This window comes from Uranotaenia lowii, chromosome 1 (assembly GCF_029784155.1).
Source record: "Uranotaenia lowii strain MFRU-FL chromosome 1, ASM2978415v1, whole genome shotgun sequence".
NCBI classification, from domain to species: domain Eukaryota; kingdom Metazoa; phylum Arthropoda; class Insecta; order Diptera; family Culicidae; genus Uranotaenia; species Uranotaenia lowii.
This window is the reverse complement of record NC_073691.1, coordinates 124,278,469-124,296,040: the sequence shown is the minus strand read 5'-3', so window position 1 is coordinate 124,296,040 and position 17,572 is coordinate 124,278,469. Positions and strand designations below refer to the sequence as shown.

General features: G+C 39.9%; 1 protein-coding gene across 1 annotated transcript in view; it reads right to left on the bottom strand.

Moving 5' to 3' along the window:
• LOC129739768 (high-affinity choline transporter 1) overlaps positions 1–2,136 on the bottom strand; it is a 103,028-nt gene extending 100,892 nt beyond the window's left edge. The window contains exon 1 of the mRNA XM_055731288.1: positions 392–2,136. The gene's annotated coding sequence lies outside the window, so the exon portion shown is untranslated. The remainder of the gene's footprint in view (positions 1–391) is intronic.
• Positions 2,137–17,572: the final 15,436 nt, after the last annotated feature.

Sequence of the window (17,572 nt, the reverse complement as noted above, 5' to 3'; positions counted from 1 at the left end):
AATGGGCCATTTCGACGATACAATCGGGCTAAACAGATAAATTTTTCCTACATGGAATTTTACGTCAAATTTGGCAAAGTTCGCAATACCGAAAACAGGTGGCAGAATTGGACAGAAAATGATCGGATTTTTATCTTCAGTGTCATGTCAGTGTGATCAGTGGTGGAATCAACGAATTGACACACGCCATTTGCCGCCATTATGTATCGGTGCTTCTACACGACTCCCATGATCGAGGTCAAAGTGTAAATACTCGTAGTCGTAGCTATTGGGATGAATAAACCCATTGGGCTCAAAATTCCGGAAAATAGTAGTCGTAGCTGTGGGCAGCTCATGAATAAGTATTCATAGTTTCTAACCGAGTTCCTTTCTAATGAGTGGACTCACTCACCTGACTTCACTGATGAACAGCGCCAATATCACGAGAGTGATGATGTGGGGATGGTTGATTCTCCTTCTCCCCCTAACTGTAGAATGGTTTGCGACTAGAAAGAACACGGAAAGCTTCCTCTGCTTCCCACGGGCAATTAGTTTGGATTGTTAAATCTTAGAATACTGACCAGTAGATAACTTTCATTTGTTGTTGAATACTTTCAAACACATCACAGATTAATTTCGCCTTAAAACGGTACACTTAGAACTAGGAATTAACAACAAAATCTTGGTAGCAGCCATTTTGCCTTGAATTCTAACGATCTCAAGGGGATTGAAATGTATCACTCTTGGGATGATTTAGCTCTGGGAATTCACTGTGTGTTTTTTTCTTCACTTTACGTAACAATGTAACTTGTTGTAGATGTTCGAAAATGATATGTGCCGCGTAACACTATGATTTATCAACCAGTCGTATTGCGAATGAGAAGAACGTTTTGCGAATGGCGGATAATGGCGTGGTGGGATTCCGGCGGATGCGTAGTGTATTGAACTGTGCGCGTTGCTGTTGACCGAGACCGGTGTTGTGATGGACTGGCGGCCGTGATCGGTGATTGTATTCAATGTGAGAAACAGCTGTCACCCCAGCGTAAGGATGTCTTCTGAGACGGAGAATTCCTAGTTCTGAAACGTAGCCCGCACATGTGCGCCTTCACCGCGATGCAGCAGTTGCAGCTTCAGATTGCTCTGGCCAAACGAAAATTGAACGAAAGAGCCGGAATGTTCCTCCGGCTTCAGGTGTTAGCATGAAGGGCGCTCTTCTTTAGGACACGTGCTGGTGACACTTTTCAAATATTTATAGCTAACGTGGGAGCTTTTCAATTACCACAACTAAAACCCGAAAACCGCTAGCTGTTTTCTTTTAACTTTTTCGTTGACCGAAAATAGTGACCACAGTTGAATCTAGAACGTGGTCAAATCATATGAATGAAAAGTTCTCCCACATCGAGAGGCACCAATACTATAATGTTGCGATGTCTTCACTACAACCGTGGGAAATCCCGGTGCAACTCTCCTGTTAAACTTCACTCATCTGTGTTTAAGTAGCCCTCAGCCGATATGAACATGTACATGACCCACGAATGTTACATAACCATTTTACTACTCAAACAGTGCAATCTAACAATCAAAACCACAACCCTTCCGATGATAACTTTACAGCTTGCAAATGAAAACTCCTTCAACGTCTTGCACAGACGTAGCTTCAATGTAAATTCAGGAGCTTCAACGACCTCGCAATGACCCCTCTATCGTGTTGCAATGCTCATCCCTATTCTGGCATCTGGGAACAAAATACACGAAGCTCTCTCGTTTTCCACTCGTTGTTACGTAGGAAATTTTTCCACACTCCACAAAACCTTCACTGGGAAGAAAAAACGTAATGGCTGACAACCAAGTAGAGCAGAAGAATTTTCCACAACTTCTTACATCACTTGTAAACTCAGCTATCTGATCTAAACCGTATTAATCAAAACACCCTCCACCAGGCACGATTGATAAGTAGCAGCTGAATTAGCAATCAATTCGAACTGAATTTTCACGAAATTTGCACCTTTCGAAAAACTGCCTCAAATTGACCTCCCCCGGAGCACAAACCGTGTGTGTGATAGTATGGGGATCTTACAGCACCGAAACGGAACGGAACCAACGGGAAAACCCGACCGACTTTTCCAGCGGTGAAAATCAGACTGTGATGAGCAGCAGTAAGAATCCCACCACACTACTGCGAGGACGAGGACGACGACGACACCGATGAACTCCAACCTCGCTTATCGATCGGAAAAGCTTCCTCATCCCCATCGAAATCGCTCGTTCACTCCCTCTTTTTATCTCTCGCTTGTTTACTGAAAGTTCACTGTCAAAGCAATAGGGACACCATAAGCACTCAAAGATTTAGGTTTAATTTATCGTTATAAAAAAATTGCAAAAAAATCGACTAAAAATAGGTTTCAAATTTAAATTCAAGATTTAGAAATAACAAAAATATTGAAAATCAAAAGTCAGGTTCAGATTTCAGTTCCAGAATTTGTAATTGTAGATTGCAGATTCAAAGTTCAGATTCAGAATTCAGTTTCTTTTATGTTAATTTATTTTCGGCATATCGGTTAAAATGTATATTCTAAGAGAACGAATACCAGAACTGAAAATTGATAAAGGTTGATAGAAAAATCAGGAGAAAATTTAAAGATGTTGAAAAGGCTTTTTTGCGAGGAAAACTTAACGTACACTATGCATGTACTTTACCCCGCAATATTTCATTGTTTAGGAAAAGTAGGATCGTGATAGAGATGGCGCTACCTTAACCTAGATAATGAAATATGGTTTCAATTCTGATATTATTTCTCTAAGAATATACATTTTTCACCGATATGCCGAAAATAAATTTACAAAAATCGATTCAACGGTGGTTAACTTACCTTAAAAGAATTCCGCTTCGGAATTCAGATTCAAAGTTCATGATTCAGAATCAGATGCAAAATTCAGATTCAGTTTCAGATTCAATATCTCGTTGTATCTAACATAAATATGTTTAGCTTTCATGGGATCATAGGAGTACTTCAAGGGGGACTTGGATTAGGTTTTCGAGGTTTTGGATTAAGTTCTGAGTCGAAACTGTTACTCTTGAATCATTTTAGTCATTCATAAATAATTGAAAATTCGATTTAGAATTTTAAATTTTTAGTTTGACCCTCTTGGTGGTGGTGGTTTAACCCCCAAACCGCACCCCCGTGCCTACGACAATGACGTCTAGTGAAAGTTGGTAACTTCAACAGTTAGCTAGAATACTCGAACATACATTTAAACAACCCTTTCATCTCTTTTATATGACGTTTTTCGTGAATTTTAGAAAATTTACTAGTTTATGGTAACTATTTCATAGTTATTACTACTGGTAACTATTGATAGAATATTACTTTAAACCTTCATTATTGAAAAAAAAACACAAGGCCACAGCACAGCACTCGAGCCAGCGCTCGCCGCCCTGTGACCGAAACAGAGCCGCCTCGCGCAGCTTGGTGTGGAAAAAGAGCCTTAATGGAAAAGGGAGCCTTTTGGTGAGCATTCAAATGTGCCCGCGATCAGAGAACGAAAGAGTTGCGTAAAATTGTCTCTTTCTCATTCGACGCACTCGCGGGTGTTGAACCCAAGGTAGGGGGAAGTGTTCCTAAATGCGCATGTTGGGTAATATGCGCATACAGCCGATTGACGATATGGCTGGAGATTCAACATATCTAATCAGTGCAGTTTGAGGGTAATATGCTTTTAACACATGGCATAAAAAAATTAAATTGTTATATAAAGTCGAAAAAATTTAAAAATTCAAACAAGATTTTTGTCAGTTTTGTTATAATATATTGAACTTTAATTATCGTGCGTACAGATTATGTGAACAAAAATTTTAATGGTTGTTCTTTCTAATTTATCTGGAAATCGGAAATTCAACAAATTTAAGCTCTTGGCGAAGTTATAAATGATAAGATATTGGAATTAGAGACAGGTTCTAAATGCCCATATCAAGGAAGGTTAAATGCCTATATCAAGAAAAATAGATTAGTCTTATAGATTTTTTACTTTTTATCATCTAAACATAAAATCTACGCTCAAATCACGATCTTACAGCGATAAAAGAAGAACTTCATATTGATCCGATAAAAATACGATATGAAGAAAATATTACCATGAAATATGGCCATATGACATACCTAACAATGTTTCATGCAAAAGAACTAGTAATGTAAAAAATTTCACCAAAATTTGTGCCTTGACGTATGCTTAACATCCGTTTCTACCATTTTCAATTAAATAATATCAAAATATTGCAAGTGTTAATGAAATATAGCTCAAAACATAAATATGCGCATTTAACCGGCCAGTTTCGGAAATCGACTATTTTGACTTCTTTTAGTATAAAATTATTTTCACAAAAACTGTGAGAGATTTTAACAGAAAGATTGCTCTAACGTATATAAAACAGATGTCCGCTCATGTGTATATAGTTTTTAGACTCCTATTTATTGGAATATGGGAGAAAATGAGTGCTTTCCTTAATATGCGCATATAGCCTTCCTCTCCCCTACTTGATTTTTTTTTTTAATTCCAAAACTACTTGAATTAATTTTCAACACTCTGATTAGATTCAGATTTCCACTAGTATTTCCAGTAGCTACACATCGATAGATGCGTTTCTGCGTTAACGCGTTCGTCGCCACGCTCATTTTGATAGTTTTACTCGCCGGGCCCGAAAAAAATCTCAGAACGCGAAAGTAAAGATGGAGAACTGTAAGATTTGAAACGCGTGGCTAAACTGAGCAGCTAACTGGGGTAAGAGAGCGTCACACGATTTTGGTGTGACGGGGCCTCCCAGTAAATACACGAGCGATCACATATCATTTTTTTTCATATTCGTTCGCACTGCAAGTTTTCCGCTTGTGAGGCGAACCACGCTTGGCCTACTAATATTTAGTGGTAGATGCAACTCTATTTGTAGGTATCTACCACTTCATAGTAGTTGGCCCGTGCTGAACAAAAATTTGATATGTGATGATAATGCTTCTAAAAAAATTCCACCCGCTCATTTTCACCATCTTCCATTTCTTCTTTATTTCTATCCATCTTTAAAATTTCATAATCTTTAGTTGCTTTAGTTGTACCTACTAAGAGCATCAGTACCGGTAAGTGCTATCCCAGGTGTTAACCCGGGACACATTCAAGGTCTTATTTTAGCTTTAGCAGGTCATTTGCGCACCGGTAAGTGCTAAACTTGTTTCCGTTTTTGCCACTGGTTACGCACCGATAGGTGTTGTTGTTGTTTGTTGCTATTTCAGAATTCAGAAATTAGATTTATCAAAAATTTTCCATGAAATAAAATGAAAAAAAAAACAACAAAGTATGAATGAGTAATGGCACTCCAGGCGCTTTTCAGCTTTTAGAGTACAGCGTGTTTCATTATGTCATTATGTTGATACAACATCGACCATAAGAGGCTCTTCTGGCAGAGGCTCTTCTGGCAGTGGCAGTGATTTCTGGCAGACTTGGCCGGCTGGCTCTTTGACTGACTGAATGGAACCGCTAAGACACGACAAGACGAAGCAAAATGGCAGTGGCTCCAGAGAGTTCGTTGTGCGGGGGAAATGAAGCGTGAATTTTTTATCTCTCAACTGATTTCATGTTTCAATATTTCAATGATCATTTGAAACTCAACTGAGACAAAGCAACGCCACTGTCCTCCAAACTGCCTCAAGTGTTTCCTAATGACGTTTTAATGGCTGATTTCTGCTGTGTGTTGTTGTATACAATTAAACTTTAAATTCTGTGTATCGTGAGCTTTAGTTTTCATAATTTTTGTGAAAATTAGAAATATTCCCCCGGAAAAGCCCAAAAATGTTGTGCACAATGGTGTACTTACCCAACATTTCGCTGAGTCAGTTACCAAAATTAGAATTGTAAACAAATTCAGTTACTAGTATAAACTTTATACATCTGAAAATATAATCCTCTTTAAATTTTATAGATTTATGCGTATTCCCGAATAGGATTGTACCATTAAAAAAAACCATGAATTCCATATCCACAAATCTTAAATTGTATCGTTTGCACAATGATTACCATCGTCCCTGATACCGTGAATGCACTTTAGCATTCATAGTTTTCGACCGTACATTTCATCGTTTTGCCGAAAATAACCATGAAAAAAGGGGTACTGATATGCAGCATGACCATAAAAAAAAGTAAAAGTTCACGGTCCAACAGCGTCCCTTTTTTCACAATAAAACCATGAAACCCATTGTTTTTCATAGTATTTTCATTATTGCAAGGATGATGAAAGTCATTGTTATTAATATTTTGTGATCATAGGATAAAATCTAATTTTAATTTAAAAAAAAACACATTCACCGTCTTAGCCGATTTAAGCTTTACAGGCTGAACAAATGACGTGGACAACTTAAGATTAACGTTTAACACCCAGTACCGAGATGGGAATCGAACCCATGCCATCAGTGGACCAGCGAGACCCCAAAAACTTCAATAATTTCGCAGTTCCTCTAAAAAGTTAATTAGAATTGCCTAAATATTGCTACTGTGATAATTGATCGAAAGAGCGAACAGTCATTCTGGATTTCTAAGGGCATTGTGGCGAATAGAAAATGAGAAAACAAAAGGGCTAGAAATCCTTTTTGTTCATTAATCACGTTACTTTAACGAAAAACCTGTACTTACCTACCGCAGAATGAAATTATGCTAATTTTCAAGTGTTTAATATACTTAGTAAGGAAAATAATTAGATAATGCGAAATAGAAAAAAAACTGATTACATTGTCTAAAGTCTGATTCACATAGAACCTGGTCGCATCTTTTAATTTACTGCAGCGCCCCTAGTTGTCACTTCGCGAATCTATTGACAGTGGTTTGTTTACTTAGTGGAGAAAATTTCATCCAGATTGAAGCAGTCAGTCAAAAGTTGACGACGATGTAACGCGAAAGGCGAAAAGTCAGGGGTAAAGATCGCGAAATTCCTGAAATATCCAAAATCGACTGAAAATTCGGTGGTGCAACGTTACCGGGAGACCCTTACGGCGGTGGATCGAGCAAAACAAACCAGGCGTAAAAGTGACCGGAAGCTGCGAGCAAAGGTAATTCGATCAGTTCACAATAATCCTGAAGTCTCTTTGCGTGATTTGGCGAAAAAGTTCAAGACGAACCACAGTACATGCATGCAAGCAAACACCCCAACAGGACGCTGAAACAAAACCTGGTTCCCAAAACCAGGGAAGGAAGTTGTACGAGAAAGTGTTGACCAAGTACAACGGATGGATTTTGATGGACGACGAAACTTACGTCAAAATGGATTTTGGACAAATACCTACCCGGTAACAAATTTTACCTTGCGAAGCGTAAAGGGAATGTTGCGGGTAGATTCAAGTTTGTTTTCGCAGATAAATTTGCTCGTAAGTTGATGATTTGGCAAGGGATCTGTAGTTGTGGGAAGAAGACTAAGATTTTCATCACAGGGGACACAATGAATGGAAACGTTTACAAAGAAGAATATCTCCAGAAGAGGGTTTTGCCATTCATTCGGTCCCACAAAGGTCCGGTGAAGTTCTGGCCGGACCTAGCAAGCTGCCACTACAGCCGGGATGTCGTCAAGTGGTATAAGGAGAACAAGATCGATTTTGTTGAAAAAAAGTATCAATCCACCAAACTGTCCGGATTTTCGTCCCATCGAGATATATTGGGCAATAGTTAAGGGCAAACTGAAGAAATGTGGCAGAACCATGAAAATACCCGCTCAAATGGAAATGTGGTGGAACAAGATCGCGAATGAGGTTACCAGCAGTACTGTGCAGAAAATGATGGGTGGTATGACAAAAAAAAGTTCAAAAATTCATCCGAAAAGCTGACGAATGATTTTTATGTATTTTTTCCTTAAAGTGCAATAAAAATGATACAAAATGACATTTTTACTTTTGTTGTACGTTATTTCTTTGCGGAGAAATGATCTATTTTATCCGACCAGATTCTTTGTGAAACAGAGTTTAAAACTCCAAATGCGTTTTTGTCGAAACAGGACTAGGCGTATTGACCGATTTCAAAAATCGATACCGAAGTAAGCATTGCACGAAGTGCGATTCGGAAATATGGACGTGTATACAAAACTTTTTACCAGAAAGTCATGCGTGCTTACGCCAGTAAAAATACTGCATCAGTTCGGGATGTGGCCAAAAAAGTGGATACCCTCTCAGCACCGTCTATCATGCAAAGGTAAGATGTTCTGAACGACTATGTGCTTGGATAAAAAGTTATCTTACGAATCGCCGTTTAGCTGTCAGAATTGGTTCTGCAGAATCTCCTGATTTTATTCCAAAGTCTGGGGTTCCACAAGGCAGCAACTTGGGCCCTTTGTTGTTTACAATGTTCTGTAATGACATTAATTTGCTTCTTATTGGCTGAGGAGTTCTCCTGTATGCGGACGACCTAAAAATATTTTTGATCATTAACAGTTTAGCTGATTGTTACGAGTTACAAGCAGGGTGGCCACTCAAAATCAAATTTTTTTTTCCCGCATTTTTCCCGTTTTTTTCCCGCATGGTCTCACGAAATTCCCGTTTTATACAACAGAAAACCAAACAAAAATCCGAATATTCATTTTTGAAACCATATAAACGAAAATCGATTAAGCTTTTTTTAGTGGCAAATGATCTTTAAATGGTTTGTTTCAGTAATGTTCACCAATTAACCTAAAAAATCATTAGATTGATAAGCAGGATTTTTTTCAATTTTTAAAACTATATAACTCGATTCGAAAAAGAGTTTATTAATTAAAATATGTTTGATTATCATTTTTCAAATTTATTTGTATCTCATATTTTTTTAAGTGCTTTAATTTTTCGTCCATTAAGCTTGCCTCTCTATGGGCGTCGGAAAGCACCTTCAATTTTTTTGCTTCCTTAGCCTCCTTTACTGCCTCTCGCTTCCGTTTCGCTATAGTTTTTTTTTCAGATTTTCTTTCATTTTAAGGATTTTTTTCATTTTTTTTTTTTGCTTTTAAGGACTCGACATATCTCGAGTGAGAATTGCGGGCATACTGGATTAACGATTTTGTTATCGTTATAGCTGTAACCCCCCGAGATTTATTTCTGAGAGTTCAACTCCAATAAGTGTTTTTGATTTTAAGTTCAGGCGTTCAGGCTTTACAACTTTTTCCATCAATCTCTTACAAGCCCGGTTAAATCATCGAAGAGAAACGGAACCATCGGTGCTTCTGTCTGATACTCGTGTAAAAAGAACTGAACAGTCGAAGCGGCCGTAACAAAAAAACTCATTTTTGGTCCCAGCAAATTATCATATACAGCTTTAGTGACAATGTCAAAAACCTTTGACCGGGAAATCGATGGAAAAGTTCGCTTAAAATTTTAATGGTTTTTCTTAATCTTTTTCTGCTCTTGTTTTTTTTACCTCGTCGACAAACCGTTTGGGGTACGGTAGCATTTTGGCAGCACGTTCTGCGACGCGTTCATTTTCCACTCAGCGAACGTCACAAAATTTTAACGGAAATATAGTTGAACCCGTTACTGCAGTATAATCTGCCCTTCTAAGTGGAATGTTTTTGAACAGGCTAGAACCTCACTAGTTAGTTCCTTGAGCATTTTCCAATTTATTGCTGGACCATCCATAGAATACTGGATCACTTGTTTCAGTAGATCAGGATTTTTCGAAAAACATAGTTTTACGCCATTTAGAAGGTCATTCGAGCGCGTCGAATAAGAATGTAGAACCAATATACCTTGCTTCAACTAGGTTTGTGTTTTGATTCCAGAAGCGCACACTAATATCTACATATTTGTTGCTTCTGCACAATCTTATTTAACGTTTCGTCAAATCAGAATACGAACTCGCTGCAATTCTGTAGTAAATTGAAAACTTCATTCAAAAAATAGAGAGCAATACCGTGTGGAATAAAAAAGCTTTTTTGCCATTTCTATTCGATTAGCAATCTGGCTCTTCGGAAACATCCTTTTGTTGTTCAATGAAGCAAGTTCAAACTAATCGAAACCGATCCAGTTCAGCAGGAGGATTCGTTTTGACCTGGTAGAAATCGATCGAAATCAATTGGAAGGCGACTGGTGATCAATTGTCAATCCATTTCTACTTGTTTCGACCTATGTATTTCGACTAAACTTCATTGAACAGATTTCAACTAAGCCAAAAATTCCCGACTTCTCGAAAAAATTCCCGGCTTTTTCCCGCTTTTTTCCCGTTGGATTTCAAATCCCGTCTTTTTCCCGCTTTTCCCGTTTTTCCCGGATGGGTGGCCACCCTGGTTACAAGGCTTCCTTCCTGGACATGGTAGTGAACTGGTGTGCTGATAATTTTTTATTTTTTTTTTTATTTTTTTATTTATTTTTTTTTTTTCCTCGGACAGGGAAAGCCCGCTGGAGTTAAGCTTCTCTGAAGCCTCTTCTCCAACAGGCACAAAACCCTGTCAAAACAATTTTAACAATTCGTTTACAATATTTTTCCAAAGTATGTATGAGCACTCCAGTGAGCGAGATAATGCTCTGTGAAGGAGTGCTTGGCACTTTTCATTTGCTATCTCACAAGTTTATACAATATAATAGTTAATTAACACTGGTATTATAAATTCGTAGATTTTTGTGGGCTGCTGCGGTTGTGCGTGGGTTACTGACGGGGGGTGGCGGGTGGGTGGCGGTGGTTTGGAGTGGCGTTTGGGCGGCGGTGGGCTAGGTGGAGGGGCGAGAACGAAAGATGATATTTATAAGTGGTATGGCACAAAAAAAAATTTTTTTTTTTTTAGCGGAGGAAGCGGTTTATGTTCTGCTTGCAGATCAATAGCAGTTGCGCTTTGAATCGTGAGGGCGTTGAAGACTGTTTCAGGGTCTCTGGCAGGTTGTTGTAGAGTTTACTGGCAAAGTAGCTAGGTTTCTTTTTCCCGTATTCCGTCCTTACACGGGATAGGCGAAGGTGATTTGCGTTTCTGGACAGACGGTGCGACGTCATTCTCTCGAGGCGCAAATTGTGGTGGGATTCTCTACTTGTCAGGAGTTTGTGGGTGAATATTAAGGTTTGGAACTCTTGGGCACCTCGTATAGGAAGTACCGAGTTATTCATGCCATATAACAACTCAGAAGGATATAAATAAAGCAACTTGAAGACAGTCTTGAGGACACGGTTTTGCATGGTTTGCAATTCTCTAAGGCGGCTTTTACATGCTTTGCCCCACAGCGATACTAGGTATTGTAACCTCGAGTGGAACAGCGCAAAATAAACGTTTTTCAGCCAGTGAGTTGGAATAAACGATGATATTTTCCATATTGCACCGCAGACCGGAGCGAGTGTTCGTTTCAGTTGCTCTATGTGGGCTGACCAGCATAGGGTATCGTCCAGAAGCAATCCCAGATATTTGAACTGGCGCACACGTTCAATAATCGTGTTGTCTATACGGATTAATGGCAGCTGTGGTATGGAGCGACGACCGGAGTTAAATAACATGTACGACGTTTTTGATAGGTTAAGCGAAAGCAGGTTACAATCGAAGTATTGCTGAAGGACTTGCAGGTCATTACCAATCCATTCCACAATCTGGAGGGGGTTGGAGTGACTATATGATATTATGGTGTCATCGGCAAAGAGCCGAACTTTGCCATGTAGGTTCAGTTGTGGAAGATCGTTGATAAAAACTGAAAACATCAGCGGACCTAGGTTACTCCCTTGTGGTACCCCCGTTGTAATGAATTTTTTGCTACTAGAGTGTCCTTTCAGAGACACGAATTGTTGTCGATCTGTTATGTAGCTCTCAATTAACCGATGAGGCTGACCTCGTATTCCATACCATTCCAATTTTTGCAACAGCAAGGCGTGGTCTATTGTGTCGAATGCTTTCCTCAGGTCCAAAAACAGGGCACCGGCGTAGTTACGATTGTCCAGGTCGTCATATACATCTTCCAGGAGTTCAGTAGTTGCTGTTAATGTACTGCATCCTTTTCGGAATCCATACTGGCGCGGGCTTATAAGGTCGTATCTCGATAGGTACTCACTTATCCTGGTGACGAGGAGTTTTTCCAGGATTTTGTTCAATACTGAGAGCGTTGAGATTGGACGGTAGTTTGAAACGTCTGAGTTGTCTCCGGACTTGAAAATAGGAGTTACTCGGGCTAGTTTCAATGCGTCGGGATAAACTCCGGTTCCGACTATTTCATTAAAGATATCTGTCAGGATATTGGAGAACGCCAAGTGATGTGTTTTCAGTGTGTCCACGGTAATATTGTCAGCACCAGGAGATTTGTTGGAATCTAGATTGCTGATTTCTAACAGTACCTCTGAGACGGATGCCGGTCTCAAAAACAAAGAAGGCGATGGTTGCGAACGGAGTGAATTGTACTGTTGAATGTCTCGATTGCTTGCGATGTTAGCAGCCAATTGGGGACCAATATTGCAGAAGTAGTCGTTGATGCTGTTTGAAACTTGTGCTGGGTCCACCTGAACTTCATTTCCAATCTTGAGCGTAATATTATCATGCGATTTAGACTTGCGGCCGAGGGCTTCGTTTAAAAATTTCCAAGATCGCTTTGGCGATGCTGATTGCAGAAGTCGAAGGAAGTATGATCGTTTACAATGACTTTTTAGCTTCGCCAGTCTTCTGGAGATGTCATTTAGGAGTTGCTTGGAGTGTTCATCCGCAGGGTGACGCTTGCAATGCTTCCAAATCTTGTCTTTCGTTGACATTAGTTTGTAGACGTCGAATGTCATCCACGGGCAGTTCCTCTTCACCTTTGCTCTAATTGTTATTGTTTTTGTGGCACGATTTCGAATCTCGTTATATTTGTCGGCTATGAGTATAATCTTTTCGTTAGCGCATGTTGTCGACGGAATGTTCTGCAGCGCTTCTGCGAATTCTGCGTTAAGTTGGTGGTGGTTGACGATGCTCTTACTTAAGAGTTGGATATCTTTGTTGGTACTGCTCGACAGTGTGGTAACAATCATGTTGTGGTCGCTTATATCCGTGCAGATTGTCTCGTTCATTGTTGAAGCGATGATGCTCTGTGAACATACAACATGGTCGAGGATATTCCCACTGGCTGGCCGCGTGACCTCGTTGTTAACAACAAACAAATTGCGTGATTCCAGAATCCTGAGATACTCGCCGACTATGTTGCTCGACAGATTAACTGGCACGTTTGTATCACCCAGGAGGATTGAGTTAGGGTGCTTACTATTACGGGACAACTTGCTTTCAAGCTTCTCGATGAAGTTGGCGAAGCGGAATGCAGGAGGACGGTAAACAACATGTAGAGATAGTGGCCCGTTACCCAATCGAAGACGAAGTCGTATGTAGTGAAATCCATCATCTTCTTCTATTTCCTCAGTATCAGCCTTAAGGTCACTACGTGCATAAACGGCTAGTCCCCCATGCGATGTTTCACGGCAGGAAAAAATTCCGTCGAATCCGTTTAGAGTGAACATTTGTGAATCTCCAGATTTAACCCATGTTTCACTCACCACAATTATGTCGATGTTTCTCGAGCAGCGATCTACAAAATCTTTGAGTGTATCGAACTTTTCAGGATTGTTCATCCCGCGAATATTCCATTGTAGTAATTTTAAACCGTGATTGTATGTTAAATTATATTTATTTACTAAGTAATCTTCTACACATTCATACATAAAATTTTTATTAATGTTATCGTTTGAAGCCATTGTGATAGAAAAAAAAGCTATTTACTATGACAGTATGACAGTATTAATCTTTAACGACGCTTATTAGGAGGCTCGAGGACGGGTGACGACTGTAGCGAAATATCCAAGTTGGAGGTTTCAAGAGACCGTTTCGATTTTGGTGGTTCTAGTTTCCGTAAGTCCTCTCTGGCACGAACAATCTCCACCTTAGAATCAGACCGTCGTTTGGTGAGAATAGCTCCATCCCTACCTGGCCAGACAAACTGAAGCCCAAGTTGTTCTTGTGCTCCGCGTACTTCCCGCAGCAGGTCCAATCCTTGTGAGGTCAACTCATCGCGAATAACTACTCTTCCGCTAGATTTGGCATAAGAATTTCCAAGTTCTGATGAGTTCAATGGGCCACGCAGTTTTTTTTTGGCGAAAAGTTGTTCCTTCGATGACTCTTCCTTGAAGACAACTTTGATAGGCGGGTGCTTGCCATCTGGCTTTGTTGGATGAAGCCGTTTTGCTTCGGCAATTGCACCATTTGGAAGGTCACAACCTAGTACTGTGGCTATGTTAGCGACGACGTTTCCTGTGACTTCGTTCTCTAAACAAGGGACACCCAGAATCATAGCATTCTTGCTGAGAGCCTGCCGATTAAGACGATCCACTTCCTTCTCGAGTTTTTTAACATCTCCGCGTAGTTGCGTATGTTCGTCTTGGACGTCTCTTACTTCGCTTCGAAGAACGCTCTGGTCGACTTTCATCTGCCTGAATTCGTCGACGAAGCTATCAAATTTTTCGGCTAAGAAATCTTGGCTTTTTTCGATTTCAACCACAGTTTCTTTTAATTTTTCCTGTGTCGCGATGTTGACGAGTTTGAGCTCCCTCATTTCATTCTGGGTCGCGAAGTTACACTCCTTGAGGTCACGCATTTCGTTTAGCATCTTCTTCATCTCGTTGACGATACGGTCCTCGGCAACTTTGTTCCCCCGCATCCGAAAGTACATTGCTTGGCAATCGCTTGTGCAGTAGTAGTCGGCGTTTTGCATTTTTTTGACTGCATTTCCCCGGATGTTCTTGCATCGAAAATGCGCACTTTTATGGCATTGGAGACACTCTATTACTTTATTCGGATCGGTTTCCACTTTTTCGCATACAACGCAAATTATTTCGTCTAGATCCATTCCGAGTTAAGGGTTGTTAACTGTATTGTGTGAAATATTTCACGACCAGTGGCGGATGAAATGTTTCACGACGACTTGACGCGACGCTTCACGACTGTTTACAATAACAATGAGCAAGGTGAAAGAGGAAAAAAGTAAAATGGATAATTCAAACGTTTTCACCTGAATCCAACGACGATTTGATTTTGATGATTTCCTGCCGTAAGTACCAACACTCCAGATTTCCAGTTTTGTTTAAAGTCAGCACCAGCACCACTATTTGTTTCAATATCCGTTTCAATGTTTATGTTGGGAATTCCCAGAGAAAAACGGTGAAGACGGTGGAGCAATTTTTCAGACAAACTTTCTAGTTTTCTTCTTTTCTTTTCTGCGAATCTGGTATGGTGGCCGTTTGAGGCTTTGTGGGTTGCGCGTTTCGAAGCAATTCAACGGCGATTTGTGCGGTATGCTCTCCGTGAACTACCTTGGGAAAACCCGTTAAATCTACCGCCTTATCCACAACGATGTGCTCTGCTTGGACTCCATACGCTGGCTGATCGTCATTCCATTGGTCGATCACTGTTCGTGGCAAAGAAATGAAATTGACTGCTGTTGGCTGCTTTCCCGTTGTAACATTTATGCTCCAGAACGAACCCTTCGGAATCGAGACTGGCTCTCATTGGAACCACGAAGTACGCTCTATGGCAGTAACGACCCCCTTCGTGCCGCAAAAATATGCTTTCTCCGTAATTATACCCTATTCGATTTTAATGTGTCCATTGCAACTTTCAAACAACGGATTGAGCATAACATGAGTGAACGATTAAGAAACTAGCAAACGATTTATGTAAACCTAGATTTAAGTTTTATTCATTCAGACACCCACCTTTGTCAGATGATATCAAGATAATAAACAATAAACAATTAGGTCTAACTAAAGACATAATAACACAGAGAACAGACATACAAGCTAGCCCACGAAAGTTGTGTAAAAATCCCAACACCCTTTTTGAACCAATTTTTGTCTTTTGGCTGGGCCACCAGATGTCTCCAAACACACCAAAGAGAACTGTCAAAACAAAGCTGACTAAGTTTCAGTCAGTTTTCTATAGGTCGTATGTGCTGCTTAGCATGCTTCAAGAAAATCGCTGTTGATGTTTCGTTCGAAAGTTGATGAACGAACGTTCACCATGTTGCATGAAAAAAATAATCATAAAAGTTAGATATTATCTTTTTCCTTCAAATTTGTTAGAAATACATAGTTTTAAACAGCGTGATGTTAAAGTGATATGTGAAAGTAACCCGCTTTGAAATGCCTAGAATCAATACTGCTGAGTAAGACTGATCGTCAAGAATGTTCTTGTATTTGACTGAACATAGGTGATGCATTTTCTTACATAAATTACTGTTCAAGAAGTGCGAAAACTTAAACCGAAGCTGTTAGTTATCTTAACGGTCATAGTAGTGCAAAAATAAAGAAGGTGTAATTTCACCCAGTTAAAAGTAACTCTGATTTCATTTATTAAGCAATACATTAAAGCCGTCCATTTTTCTGAGACATTGGATTCATTTCTTGTGAGTTTATATACGATTACGCCTTTTTGAAAACTGGGCACTTTAAAGTTGATTTGTAACTTTTGAACGGCGCAATAGATGGCACTGTTTGTAGTCAATTTCTAACGTATTTCTTGGGTGATAGCATTTGAAATTTTACACACTTTTTTGACGATTTTTTGTTCGAGCTTGTACGTCTGTTCTCTGTGATAATAAGAAGCAGAAGAAGCCGAAGCGGAGTCAAAAACAAGCTGCTTCCGTCAAACCTAGAGCTCGTAAAATGAATGATCAACTGCTATGTGGAAAATCGGTGTGCGTTATCTTCGACGACGAAACCTACTGCTAGTTTGATACAAAACGCTTTCGGGATGACGAAAGTGTTGACGAAACGGAGACATCAATTTTTACCGACAAAATCGGTAAAAAGCAATGGTTTAGCAAGCCATATGAGAGTGCTTTCCGAGCCGTTCGTGACGTCCGAGAGTGTCTGAATCGTCGCCAGTTGCCCATGATCACCCAGTGATGTTTTTGTCGAATTTGGCATCAGTTCACTAACCAAAGGAGATAAAAATTCCAAATTGTCCTCAAGCGAGACCGATTGAAACTTTTTGGGCCCTTATCTAAGGGGCCGTTCAGATACCACGTGGACAAAAAAATGAGATTTTCGACACCCTCTTCCCTCTCCGTGGACATTTGGCAAACCCCTACACCCCTCCCCGGATGTCCACGTGGACAGATTTCAAATTGTTTTCTTTTTCTTTGACAGTTAGAAAACACTACTTTTTGCGTTTGTGTTATTGAAATGGCTGATTTAAAAAAAAAACGAATACGCATGTCCTGATTTTTTAAAATTTTAAATTTCTATATTATCATATTTATCAATTAGTTTCAGGTGGCTACTAATCACTTTTAGAAAATGTTTTGGTAGTATGACCCAAACCCCTACCCCCCTCTCCGTGGACAAGCGTGGACATTTCCATACACACCCCCCGCGCCCCCCAGGTTGTCCACGTGGTATGTGAACGGCCCCTAATCGTATTTGAGAATACATGCATGTGAAACCTTAATTCTTAATTTTCATGCGCAGTCTTCGGTCGAAAATTCGATCACTAGCATACGATTAACTTTTTTTTTGGCTTTCTTACAGAAAGGTATAGCGAACGGTCAGTTGGGGATATCATTAATTAAGGGTCCAAAACCCCACTTTATAGGTACCAATCGACTCAGCTCGACGAGTTACGATG